General features: G+C 47.0%; 1 protein-coding gene across 1 annotated transcript in view; it reads right to left on the reverse strand.

The window, feature by feature from the left end:
- SLC24A3 (solute carrier family 24 member 3) overlaps positions 1-12,092 on the reverse strand; it is a 526,682-nt gene that overhangs the window by 16,884 nt on the left and 497,706 nt on the right. The window lies entirely within an intron of this gene.

The raw sequence follows: 12,092 nt of genomic DNA on the forward strand, positions 1-12,092 counted from the left end.
TGGTACAGTCACGCTGCGACTGACGACAGCCACTACCCACAGACCAGAGTCCCTCAGGGCGCGGAGTCTAAGCCCCAGGCTACCCTTCACCAGAGCCCCTGATGGTGGGGATGGACTTGACGCAGCCTGAGACCAGGTCGCGGCCCCCGAGTGACCCCAGCTGCGATAACGACTGCCGCCAATGGCGTACAGCTGGTGGGAGCTAGATGGGAACACGAGTAGAGTAATCAGAGAAGCTGGGTCAATAACAACGGAGCAGACAGTACTAGACGGTAGGCAAAGAATACTCAGGTCACGGGCCAGGTTCAGCAACGGAAGGTCAGGTAAAGGGTTAACGCAGAGAGTAGTCTTGTCCAAGCCGAGTCGGTTACCAGGAGAGCAATGGGAACAACACAAGAACTTGCAACAGGGCAACATACAGAACACAAGTGCAGAGCACACTTGCAGACAGCAGGTTTAAATGTGCTCAACCACACCCTTCTGAGGAGGAGCCGCAGAAGCCTGAAGGCATAAAGGTTCCCACCATGCTTTGCAGAAAACCAAGATGGATGCCAGCTCATGGAGATGCACAAGCTCTGAAGAAAGGTAGGACCTTGACAGTACCTCCTCCTCAAGGGCCCCTCCCCCTCCGTGGCTCAACAAAAGGTTTCTGAGGAAATCGGGCGTGAAAAGCGCGGAGGAGGGCAGGAGCATGAACATCCGCGGAAGGAACCCAGGAACGTTCTTCGGGACCATAACCACGCCAATGGACCAAAAACTGTACCCGACCGCGGACCAACCGAGAATCCAAGATGCGGCTCACCTCATACTCCTCATGGCCGTCGACCCTGATAGGACGAGGCCGAGGCGGAGAGGCAGTAAAGTGATTACAGATCAGAGGTTTCAACAGGGATACGTGGAAGACATTGGAGATGTGCATCCCAGGAGGAAGAGCAAGGGCATAGGCAACCGGGTTCACCCTGCGAAGAATGCGGAAAGGACCAACAAAACGGGGGGCCAGCTTTGGTGCGGGCACCCGAAGCTTGAGGTTGCGAGTGGATAACCACACCCGATCTCCGACCTGGTATGAGGGAGCGGGCAACCGTCTACGATCAGCCTGGAGCTTCTGGCGCTGTGCTGAGTCCTTCAAGGACCTCTGAATCTGCCCCCATGAGGAGCGCAGAGCAGCCAGGTGGTTATCCACAGCCGGAATGTCCTGTGGAGAGAACAACTCAGGCAATACAGCGGGTTGGAACCCATAGTTGGCCATGAAGGGGGACATCCCAGAGGAGGAGTTGACAGCTGAGTTCCTCGCAAACTCTGCCCATGGCAGGAGATCGACCCAATTGTCCTGATGATCCGATATATAGCAACGAAGGAATTGTTCCAGGGCCTGGTTGGAACGCTCCACAGCCCCATTGGACTGAGGGTGGTAGGCCGAAGAGAAAGAAAGCTCGATACCCAACTGGGAGCAGAAGGCGCGCCAGAACCTGGACACAAACTGGCTCCCACGGTCCGAGACAATCACCTTGGGCAACCCGTGCAAGCGAAAGATCTCCTTGGCGAAAACCGTAGCCAGTTCTTGTGCAGTCGGCAATTTCTTGAACGGAACGCAATGGCACATCTTAGAAAAACGATCGATCACCATAAGAATGACCGTATGACCTTGAGACGCAAGAAGATCCACAATAAAATCCATGCCCAGGTGTGACCAGGGACGCTTCCCATTGGGAATGGGTTGCAGAAGGCCCAATGGAAGGTGCCGAGGAGATTCATTCTGGGCACAGACCGAACAAGCTGCTACATATGAGGCGATGTCAGAACGGAGAGATGGCCACCAGAATAACCGAGAAACGACCCAGGACCTACCAGGATGACCGGCAGTCTTGGAATTATGGTAGGTATGTAGCAAGCGGGTACGCAATCCCTCAGGTACAAAACATCTTCCAGCCGGTCTCTCAGGGGGAGCGTTAGTTTGAGCCGCCAAAATCTGCTCCCCAAGGGGAGAAGTCAGGTTGGTACGAATGGCAGCCAGGATCTGGTTTGGAGGAATGACCGAGGTCGGCTCAGTGTCCTCCCTGGACAGCTCAGAGTATTGCCGTGACAAGGCATCAGCCCTGACATTCTTGGAACCAGGCAAGTAAGAGACCACATAGTTAAAACGTGACAAAAACAGAGCCCACCTGGCCTGACGGGGTGTCAACCTCTTAGCCTCCGAGAGATATGTGAGGTTCTTGTGGTCAGTGAGAACTAGGACCGGGACCACAGAACCCTCAAGCAGGTGCCTCCATTCCTTGAGAGCCAGAATAATGGGCAACAACTCCCTGTCTCCAATCTGGTAGTTGCACTCTGCAGAGGAAAGCTTCTTGGAGTAGAACCCACAAGGAAGTAGGGGTCCCTCGGGTGACCGAAGCTGGGACAAGAGGGCGCCTACTCCTGTCTCAGATGCATCAACCTCGAGAACAAAAGGTAACCCAGGATTGGGATGAGACAGAATTGGGGCCGAAGTGAAGGCGGCTTTCAGAGCCTTGAAAGCTGAGATGGCCTCGGGTGACCACTCGTGAGGGTTACTGCCCTTCTTGGTCAGATCTGAGAGAGGTTTGGACAGTGTGGAAAAGTTCCTGATAAACTTCCGATAATAGTTGGCAAATCCCAAAAAGCGCTGAATGGACCGAAGACCACTGGGACGAGGCCACTGCAGAACCGCTGAAACCTTCTCAGGGTCCATAGAAAAACCCACCGGGGAAATGATGTAGCCCAAAAAGGCAACCTGGGATTGGTGAAATTCACACTTCTCGAGCTTACAGAAAAGCTCGTTTTCACGTAACCGTTGCAGCACCCGCTTAACATCCTGGATATGAGTCTCCATAGACGCAGAGTAAACCAGGATGTCGTCCAAGTAAACCACCACGCACTGCTGCAACAAGTCACGTAAGACATCGTTAATAAACTCCTGAAAGACCGCGGGTGCGTTACACAACCCGAAGGGCATAACCAGGTATTCATAGTGGCCGGTTCTGGTGTTGAACGCGGTCTTCCACTCATCGCCCTCCTTGATCCGTACAAGGTTGTAGGCAGCCCTAAGGTCGAGTTTAGTAAAGACCGTTGCTCCCTTGAGGCGATCAAACAACTCGGTGATCAACGGAATAAGATAAGCATTTTTAATCGTGATCCGATTGAGACCCCTAAAATCAATGCAGGGTCTCAGCTCACCTCCCTTCTTTTTCACGAAAAAAAACCCAGCTCCTGCTGGAGACGTAGACTTGCGAATGTGCCCCCAAGAAAGCGCATCCGCAACGTATTCCTCCATGGCCTGATTCTCTGCCACCGAAAGAGGATACACCCTGCCACGCGGAGGAGTAGCACCAGTTTGTAAGGTTATGGCACAATCGTAAGGACGATGAGGAGGCAGGGCACCGGCGCGCACCTTGTCAAACACGTCCAGGTACTCCCCATATTCAGTGGGCAGCACAAAGTCCGAGGAGGTGCACAGCACCTTAACCGGACCACGGATGCAACCAGCCCCACACCGTGGTGACCATGAGAGAATCTCGGCCGATCGCCAATCAGAGGTCAGATTGTGCCTCTGAAGCCAGGGATAGCCCAAAACCACGGAGTAGTGCGGGGAAGAAATTACCTGGAAACAGGCCAATTCCCTGTGAACAGCCCCAATAGCTACCTCCACCGGCAGGGTCTCGTGGGTAACCTGCGATGGCTGCAAGGGCCTGCCATCTATCGCCTCAAGAACCAATGGAGTCTCTCGAGCCTGCAGAGGAATGGAGTACTGGGCCGCAAACGAACTATCCATAAACAAACCACCAGCCCCAGAGTTTACCAGCGCCTGGGCCGTCATCGAGCCTCCTGCCCAAGAGAGGACAACGGTGATAAGCGGTTTATCTTTACGGGAAACCGGGGACGAGGAAACTCCACCCAAGATCTGCCCCCGACAGGATCTCAGGTGCGGGCATTTCCCGGACGGACCGGACAGGACTGCCGAAAATGCCCCCCGAGTCCACAGTACAGGCAGCGACCCTCCCGACGCCGAGAGGCCCGCTCCCCCTTGGAAAGGCGAGCAAACCCCAGCTGCATGGGCTCACTACCAGACAAACCATCCCCAGGAGGCGTGGGAGGAGAGGGAGGCACGGGTGGGACAGAAAACGTAGGCGCCAAACGGTTAGGAGGCCTCCGCAGCCGCTCCTTAATGAAGGCCTCTCTCTGAGCCTGGTGTCAATCAAGATTAGGAAGGAGATGAGTGCCTCTAACTCCACAGGCAGTTCTTTGGCTGTGATCTCGTCCTTCAACGCATCAGAGAGACCATGAGAGAAAGCAGCCACTAGAGCCTCATTGTTCCAACCCACCTCTGCCGCCAAAGTACGAAATTCGATGGCGTACTCGGCAACGGTTCGTGAACCCTGATGCATGGACATGAGCAATTTGGCAGCAGAAGCGGAGCGAGCGGGTACGTCGAATACCGTACGGAAGGAGGCAACGAAACGGGTAAACACGTGAATCACCGGGTCATTCCTCTCCCATAAGAGATTAGCCCAGGCCAAGGCCCTATCAGAGAGTAGCGAGATTAGGAAGCCCACCTTTGCCCTCTCAGTAGGGAAAGCGTGAGGTATTAATTCAAAGTAAATCCCCACTTGGTTAAGGAAACCACGACACTGACTCAGTTCCCCCCCCAAAGTGCTGAGGAAGAGGGGCAGAACCAGTCATACCTCTGGGTACCGCGGGTTCCGCAACAGATGCGGAGGTAGGTGCAACAACCGGAGCAACAGTGGGAGAGTCCACCGGAGTAACAACTGACCTAATAGCCCCAGGGGTAAGGTGCGCTGTGTGTGCAAGCAGAGCCTGCAACGCCTGAGCGAACTGATCCAACAAGCGATCCTGTTGGTCAAGTCTGGCGAGTAACATAGGGATCGAAGGCGTACCTGCACCATCAGGATTCATGGCACTTGTGTAATGTCAGGGCAGGAACGCTGGAATGGGCAGGCAGGCCTATGGTACGGTCACGCTGCGACTGACGACAGCCACTACCCACAGACCAGAGTCCCTCAGGGCGCGGAGTCTAAGCCCCAGGCTACCCTTCACCAGGGTCCCTGATGGTGGGGATGGACTTCACGCAGCCTGAGACCAGGTCGCGGCCCCCGAGTGACCCCAGCTGCGATAACGACTGCCGCCAATGGCGTACAGCTGGTGGGAGCTAGATGGGAACACGAGTAGAGTAATCAGACAAGCTGGGTCAATAACAACGGAGCAGACAGTACTAGACGGTAGGCAAAGAATACTCAGGTCACGGACCAGGTTCAGCAACGGAAGGTCAGGTAAAGGGTTAACGCAGAGAGTAGTCTTGTCCAAGCCGAGTCAGTTATCAGGAGAGCAATGGGAACAACACAAGAGCTTGCAACAGGGCAACATACAGGACACAAGTGCAGAGCACACTTGCAGACAGCAGGTTTAAATGTGCTCAACCACACCCTTCTGAGGAGGAGCCGCAGAAGCCTGAAGGCATAAAGGTTCCCACCATGCTTTGCAGAAAACCAAGATGGATGCCAGCTCATGGAGATGCACAAGCTCTGAAGAAAGGTAGGACCTTGACAGTTCGTTATAGATATCAACACCTTGGTCCCTCTCCCTCTCAGCAAATTCTTTGCCTTTGGGTTTCAAAACTAAACACATACATGATATGATTCTAGGAAGTAAGTAACTTTCAATAGCGCAAATGAAGAGAATTACATAATTTTCTATAATTTTATTATATATTGAATGTCTACACCTTAAGTTTCAATTTGCATTAGGATGATATATATATATATATATATATATATATATATATATATATATATACATACATATATACACACCATATATATTTAATATACTGTATATGTGTGTACTATTCAGAATACCTCTGGATTCTTGAAGAAGCTAAACTGTGAAACGTGTACAACTCTCATTGTCGGGTTTCATGACATCTGTAATATATTGTATATGGATATAGGATGCTTATGTTACATTGGATTAACTCAGATGAAATGTGAAGGTTGGCCTACAGAGAATTGGATATATATCATTATGTATGGGTTTGCGCATTGATATTAGGTGGCATCCTTTTTTTATGATGTAATTAATGTTTTAATTCTTTGTGTATAATAACATTTGTGAAGACTATTTTTAATATATACAATGTCAATCTGTTATTGATGGTAGGCAGCCTTAAAATCCACATATTCTTTAGTAATTATGTTTGCTTCCAATCTGAAGACAATGCACACAACCCAGATCTTCATCATAGATTAATAACCACACAAGGCTTCCTCAATGAGCTGATAGCTAACACTGAAGATCTCCCGTCAAGTGTTGAATCACATGCAGACCCCATCATCCTGGATTTGAAGGTAACCTGCTAGAACTGACAACATACTCCAAGCCAACCAACAATTCATGGATGGCCCAGCTTTACTTGCAGTGATCTCTCACCTACAGTATAGTGGTGTTTGTGTTCTGGTAGCAAACTGAGACAGGCAGCTGTTTTGGATACTGTATTCTGTGTGAGAGATGGAGGTAAGACGCTAACATGCCAATTGTAGTTTGATCTCATGGTCAGGATATAAACTATTTTGAAGTGTACAAGGTCTCTGGTTGGCAGTTTATGGACACGATAAGACCTCTAGGGGCAATTCATTTGAAATTCACAGTAGTGCTAGACCAAAATGTTTTGAGACTCTGAAGAGTTTATTTAATAATAAAATACCAAAAGGACAAGCTAACTTGTTTTGGGGGTATTAATGGGCACTTTCATCATGGATTAAAATTGCTAGTAATAATTTGGATGGTCTCAAGCTTGAATGAGTAAAATTATAAAAATCAAGACTTTTACCAATAGACTTCCGTACAACTAGACCAGGGGTGTCAAACTGGTGGCCCTCCAGCTGTTGCGAAACTACAAGTCCCATCATGCCTCTGCCTTTGGGAGTCATGCTTGTAGCTGTCAATCTTGCAATGCCTCATGGGACTTTTAGTTTGGCAACAGCTGGAGGGCCGTCACTTTGACACCCATGAACTAGACTGTCTGTATTGTTGCACTCAATCAGCGCCACAGGCTATAGATGGCAGCACTGGTCAGTATATTTTGAAGGTGGGAAAGTCTCTCTGTTGACAGAATACAATAACTCAATAGGAAGGATTCCCCATCCACCTTGAATGTGTGGATGGGAGAATTAGTTTTTTCTTTTTTCATTCAACTCACTAGTTGAAGGGAAAAAAACAACTAGTCTTTGGGCTGTTTAAGAATGACGTTCGGGTCTGTGGCAAATCATAAACTTTCATTTGATGGTGTCTGCAAAATTTCAAGGCCAACTCTACTTGGCAGAGCCAACTGCATGGCACTGATTTTTTTTAGCTGGGTAGCATGCTAATTATCACTGTAATGGGGACATTCTTCCCACTGGCCACCAATGTAAGGAAAATTTTTTTACTGACCTCCAATATATTGGTTTAAGCATGGGTTCACCGAGACCTGAAAATGATTTCAAGGGTTCCTCTAGGTCAAAAAGGTTGAAAAAGCCTGGTGAGTTGGAGCATGTTCACTTTAAGCACCCACTCAATAATTTCTCTTTTCTTATTAAACAAAAAGTATGAATAAAAGGTCATGAACATTTATAAAGCATTCAGAGTTTTCATTAACAGCTGAACTTTGCAAGCTGATAGTCATATCTAATAGGGAGTTTTATGTGCTGATGTAATTTGTACAGGAAATAATGTCATGCTTTTTACCAATTAACTTCACATTCCATAACTAAGAATTGCTTGAAGCTGTCAAATTCACAAATTAGGAATGTTAGTGTACAAAATGATCCTCACATTTAGACTTACATGTACACCTTGTCCCACATTCCAGCATCCTTCTTCCTTATACATTTAATGGTTGGACTGGATGGACTTTTGTCTTTTTTCGGCCAGACTAACTATGTAACTTTATGTTGCTGCCAGCAATAGCACAAACCACAGGATATAGAACAGGACTTGTCAGTGTTTTAGGAATTAACTGCCCCAGCTGCCTCTGTTAATTTGTTTACCACCATAGCTAACCTGCTGAAAACTTCAAATATACATTCTGTAGTGACTAAGTGCTGTTGAATGAAATGCATCTGTGTTTGTCAACAGATCTAATACATTTACAAAGCAACAGACCGTAATTGTATAAAAAATATAGTAAAATACTTGTTATGCGTAACTTACAGAATGTAACTATATTTGAGCACCACAAACTGAAAACACTATTTAATTCCTTTTATATAGTTACAGCCAGGGGTGGACTGACAACTCATGGGGCCCCCGGCAATAGGGAATCATGGGGCCCCTGTGTCCTTGCCCAAACTCAAAAAACCTATGAAAAAAGTACCAGGGGCATCTCATGGGGCCCCCTACTGACACTGGGCCCTCGGGCAGTGCCCGAGTTTCCAAATGGTCAGTCCGCCCCTGGTTACAGCTAACTCGCACGTCCATCCAAGTCTCTGTGTTTTATTTGGTGGACATATCACTTTGAAAAACACCCCCGAACATTTCTAGCCAAGGCCATCTTGAGTAAAGGCAGATGATTCATGCAGCATTTACTTCCTGGAATCCATCTGCTTTTAGCTCAGGCATGCAGGCAAGGTGTGCTAGGCTGAGAAAGCCCCTCCTTCAGATGAAAGAAAAACAAAAATGCTAATGAAGACTCCTGGGATGTATGACATCATTTTGGCCTAGGCCAGAAACCAGGAAGCAACTGAAAAAAATGTAGAAAAAAGGTTAAAACAAGAAAATATATAATTCCTTCCTATCTATTTAGTAATACTAGCAGCATAAGGAATGAAATAGTTAATGTTGACTGAGAGAGTTCTGCTCGTTTGCATCCTTCCCCCTCCACTGCCACATTTGGCACTTTTTGGGGGGAAGCGAGTACCTAGTTTTGACAGGTACCCACTCCCACTTCTGGGTAAGCTTGCCACGACAATCTTTCGGCTTCTCCTTCTTCCCCCCCCCGCAGCCTTCTGGGACACACACGGTCCCAGAAGACTGCGGGAGCAATCACACAGCACAGCATGGCTTGCACAGTAGACCGTTTCCCTTGCCCAGATGCCAGCTCCTGCACCCAAAGCAGATTAAAGAATTGGCTCAGGATATCGCTGGATCCCTGGACAGGTAACTGCCCTTATATTAAAAGTCAGCAGCTACAGGATTTGTTGCTGATGACTTTTAATTTTTTAGGTGGAGACTGGAGCTCAGTACTTTAAGGCACACTTGGCTTCAATATAGGACTCCTGGTTGCCTCATTGTTTTTTGGATTTAGATGTTCATGGCATGGCAAGAAGAATCATATATGGAAGCATATATGGAAGCTTGCTGTATCTGCCTTTATCTATGATTGTGTGTATGCAGCAGAGACGTGTCGCAGCCAGCATTATCAACAGGTACTTGCTATCCTCAGTCTTACTAGTAGTTTATTTCACCAAACCAGCAAAGAAGAGGCTGCTATGTCCATACCATATAACCCCTCTCCTCACCCAAATGCTAAAAGTTCACATAATCCATAAATTAAGCTTTAATATGTAATCTGCAATTAATCTACTGCAGGGGTTAAATACTCAATAGGTGTAAGTATGCCAGAATAAGGAGAAATACTTTAATCCACACCCTAGCAGGCAACCTAGGTATGGGTGACCAGTCCAGTGATACCTACTCTCTAATGGTGTGGTCACATGCTTGCACCCTTCACATGCAATTCAGTTATAGTGGTATTAAAACATTGTAAAAAAAAATCTTCTCCCTGCAAGTTAAAAGCATGATGTGCTAGTATGGATTGCATACTAGCACATTAAGAAAGACTTACCTGAAAACGAAGCCCTCCAGCGGAGCACTGTCACGACTCCTCGAGGCTTCCATCTTCAACCGGTCTTCCTTCCGAGTTCACGAGCTGTGGCCATCTGATTGGCCAAGGCGCGATGTCGTCACTCCAGCGCATGCGCAAAGAGTCATGGTCACGGCACGGCTCTCTCAATGGATGGCACGCCATCCATTGAGAGTGTGGTACACATGCATAGGGGAAGTCACCGGCACTTCTGCAGTAAATATCTCCTAAACGGTGCTGTTTAAAAGTATTTACAGTACCTACGAGTAAGACTTATTAAAGGCTTACCTGTAGGTAAAAGGTGCAAAATAGAGTTTACTTCCACTTTAATAACCCTGCATTGTGTTTGAGCGAGAAGAGGAGAGTGGTGGAGCCTGCTGGAATGGGTACTATGGGGAAATGAGGTAGTAATAGGGCCTCTTCCTCTACCCCTAGAAATAACAAGTATTTAACCTTTGCATTGTGGATGGACCTCACTGCAAGGGTATTTTTGTGTTCCAACCCGAAGTTCAGTTATAACTTGACCCTAAGGCTGGCTGTGGGGACGTGCAGCGTGGTGTGGCGGCAGTAAAGACACAGAGTCCAGTTGCAAATTAACTTGAAACTTGAATTAAAGAGAATGCTTGCCCCTGACATTCCTGGACAGCTCATTGGTCTTTGCCATGGTGGAGAGTTTGGAATTGTTTGATTGCTACTGAGCAGGGCCCTCCTATCCCTCTTGTATTGAACTGTACTGTTGCTGTATTGTCTCCCGTTATGTTGTAAAGCGCTGAGCAAACTGTTGGTGCTATATAAATCCTGTATAATAATAATGTGGACAGGTGTCTTTTATACAGGTAACAAATTGAGATTAGCAGCACTCCCTTTAAGAGACTGCTTCTAATCTCAGCTTGTTACCTGTATTTAAAACACCTAGTAGCCAGAAATCCTGCTGAATGATAGGGATCAAATACTTATTTCCCTCATGAACATCCAAATCAGTGCATAATTTGTTAGACATGCATTTCTTTTGAATTTTTTGTTGCTATTCTGCCTCTCAGTGTTACAATACACCTACCATTCGATTTTTAGACTGATCATTTCTTTGTGAGTGGGCAAACATTCAAAATCAGCAGGGAATCAAATACTTATTTCCTTCACTGTATCGTGGCACATTACAGTGCCATTCTTTTTGAATAGCACCCCAACAATAACCAAACATGCCTTCTATGTAGCTGCATTGCAGTATACCATATCAGACTACACAGGTTATAGGGTTCCTAACACCTAACTCTTTACTAAACCCTTAACCTTGTTTGAACCCTTACTTATATTTGTCTTTAACCTTAAAACACAACCAAATAAGTGGCACTGAAGATAAAATAAAAAATTAGATATGTAATGCACTCTGTCACTAGCATTAAAAACGGCATTTGTTTTTCGGAGTTCTCCCCCCAACACACATATTAGGCGAACTCTTAAAAAATATACTGCTAGGGGAAGAAGCTGATGTATTAGGTAGATATATTTTTAAATTCCAAAGTTTTATTTGTTTTTATTGTTTCATGTGATGTTTTTACATGGTAGATACAGGGGTCTAACTAATAGACCTCATATTTTAATGCAAGGTCTGCTCTAACTCCATCAAATCCATATTTACTTTGTCATCACCAAAGTGCTTAACCGCTTCCTGACCGCCCTATAGCAGAAGTACTGCTACAAGACGGCAGGGCTGCACAAAATCACGTAAATAAATGTGATTTCCGGGTATGGGGCGCGGGCACTGCCCTACCTGCGCCACCATTGGCGGCTACAGCTGTCGATCACCAGGTCCCGATCTGAGATTTTCTGCTGGCACCCAGCAATCGCCAAGGAACACTGACAGAAGAGAGTTCTGTATGTAAACAATACAGATCTCTCCCCTGTCAGCACCAGCATGCTGCTTTGTATTGCTCTGCATAGCAGAGCAATACAAAGCAACATGCTTACACAGTAAAGCACACACAGACAAAATAGTAAAACAGCACACAGTTAACCCTTTGATCGCCCCAGATTTTAAACCCTTCCTGCCCGGTGTCATTAGTACAGTGTCAGTGCTTTTTATTAGCACTGATCACTGTATTAGTGTCAGTGGGGATGTCAGTGGCAGTTAGTCAGTTCCCCCCAGTGTCAGAATGCCTGTTGCAGTCCTGCTATAAGTCGCTGATTGCCGCCATTATTAGTATAAAAAAAAAAAAATTCC

This window comes from Staurois parvus, unplaced genomic scaffold (assembly GCF_062004578.1).
Source record: "Staurois parvus isolate SC_StPar_1 unplaced genomic scaffold, SC_StPar_1.0 ptg000081l, whole genome shotgun sequence".
Classification (NCBI taxonomy): domain Eukaryota; kingdom Metazoa; phylum Chordata; class Amphibia; order Anura; family Ranidae; genus Staurois; species Staurois parvus.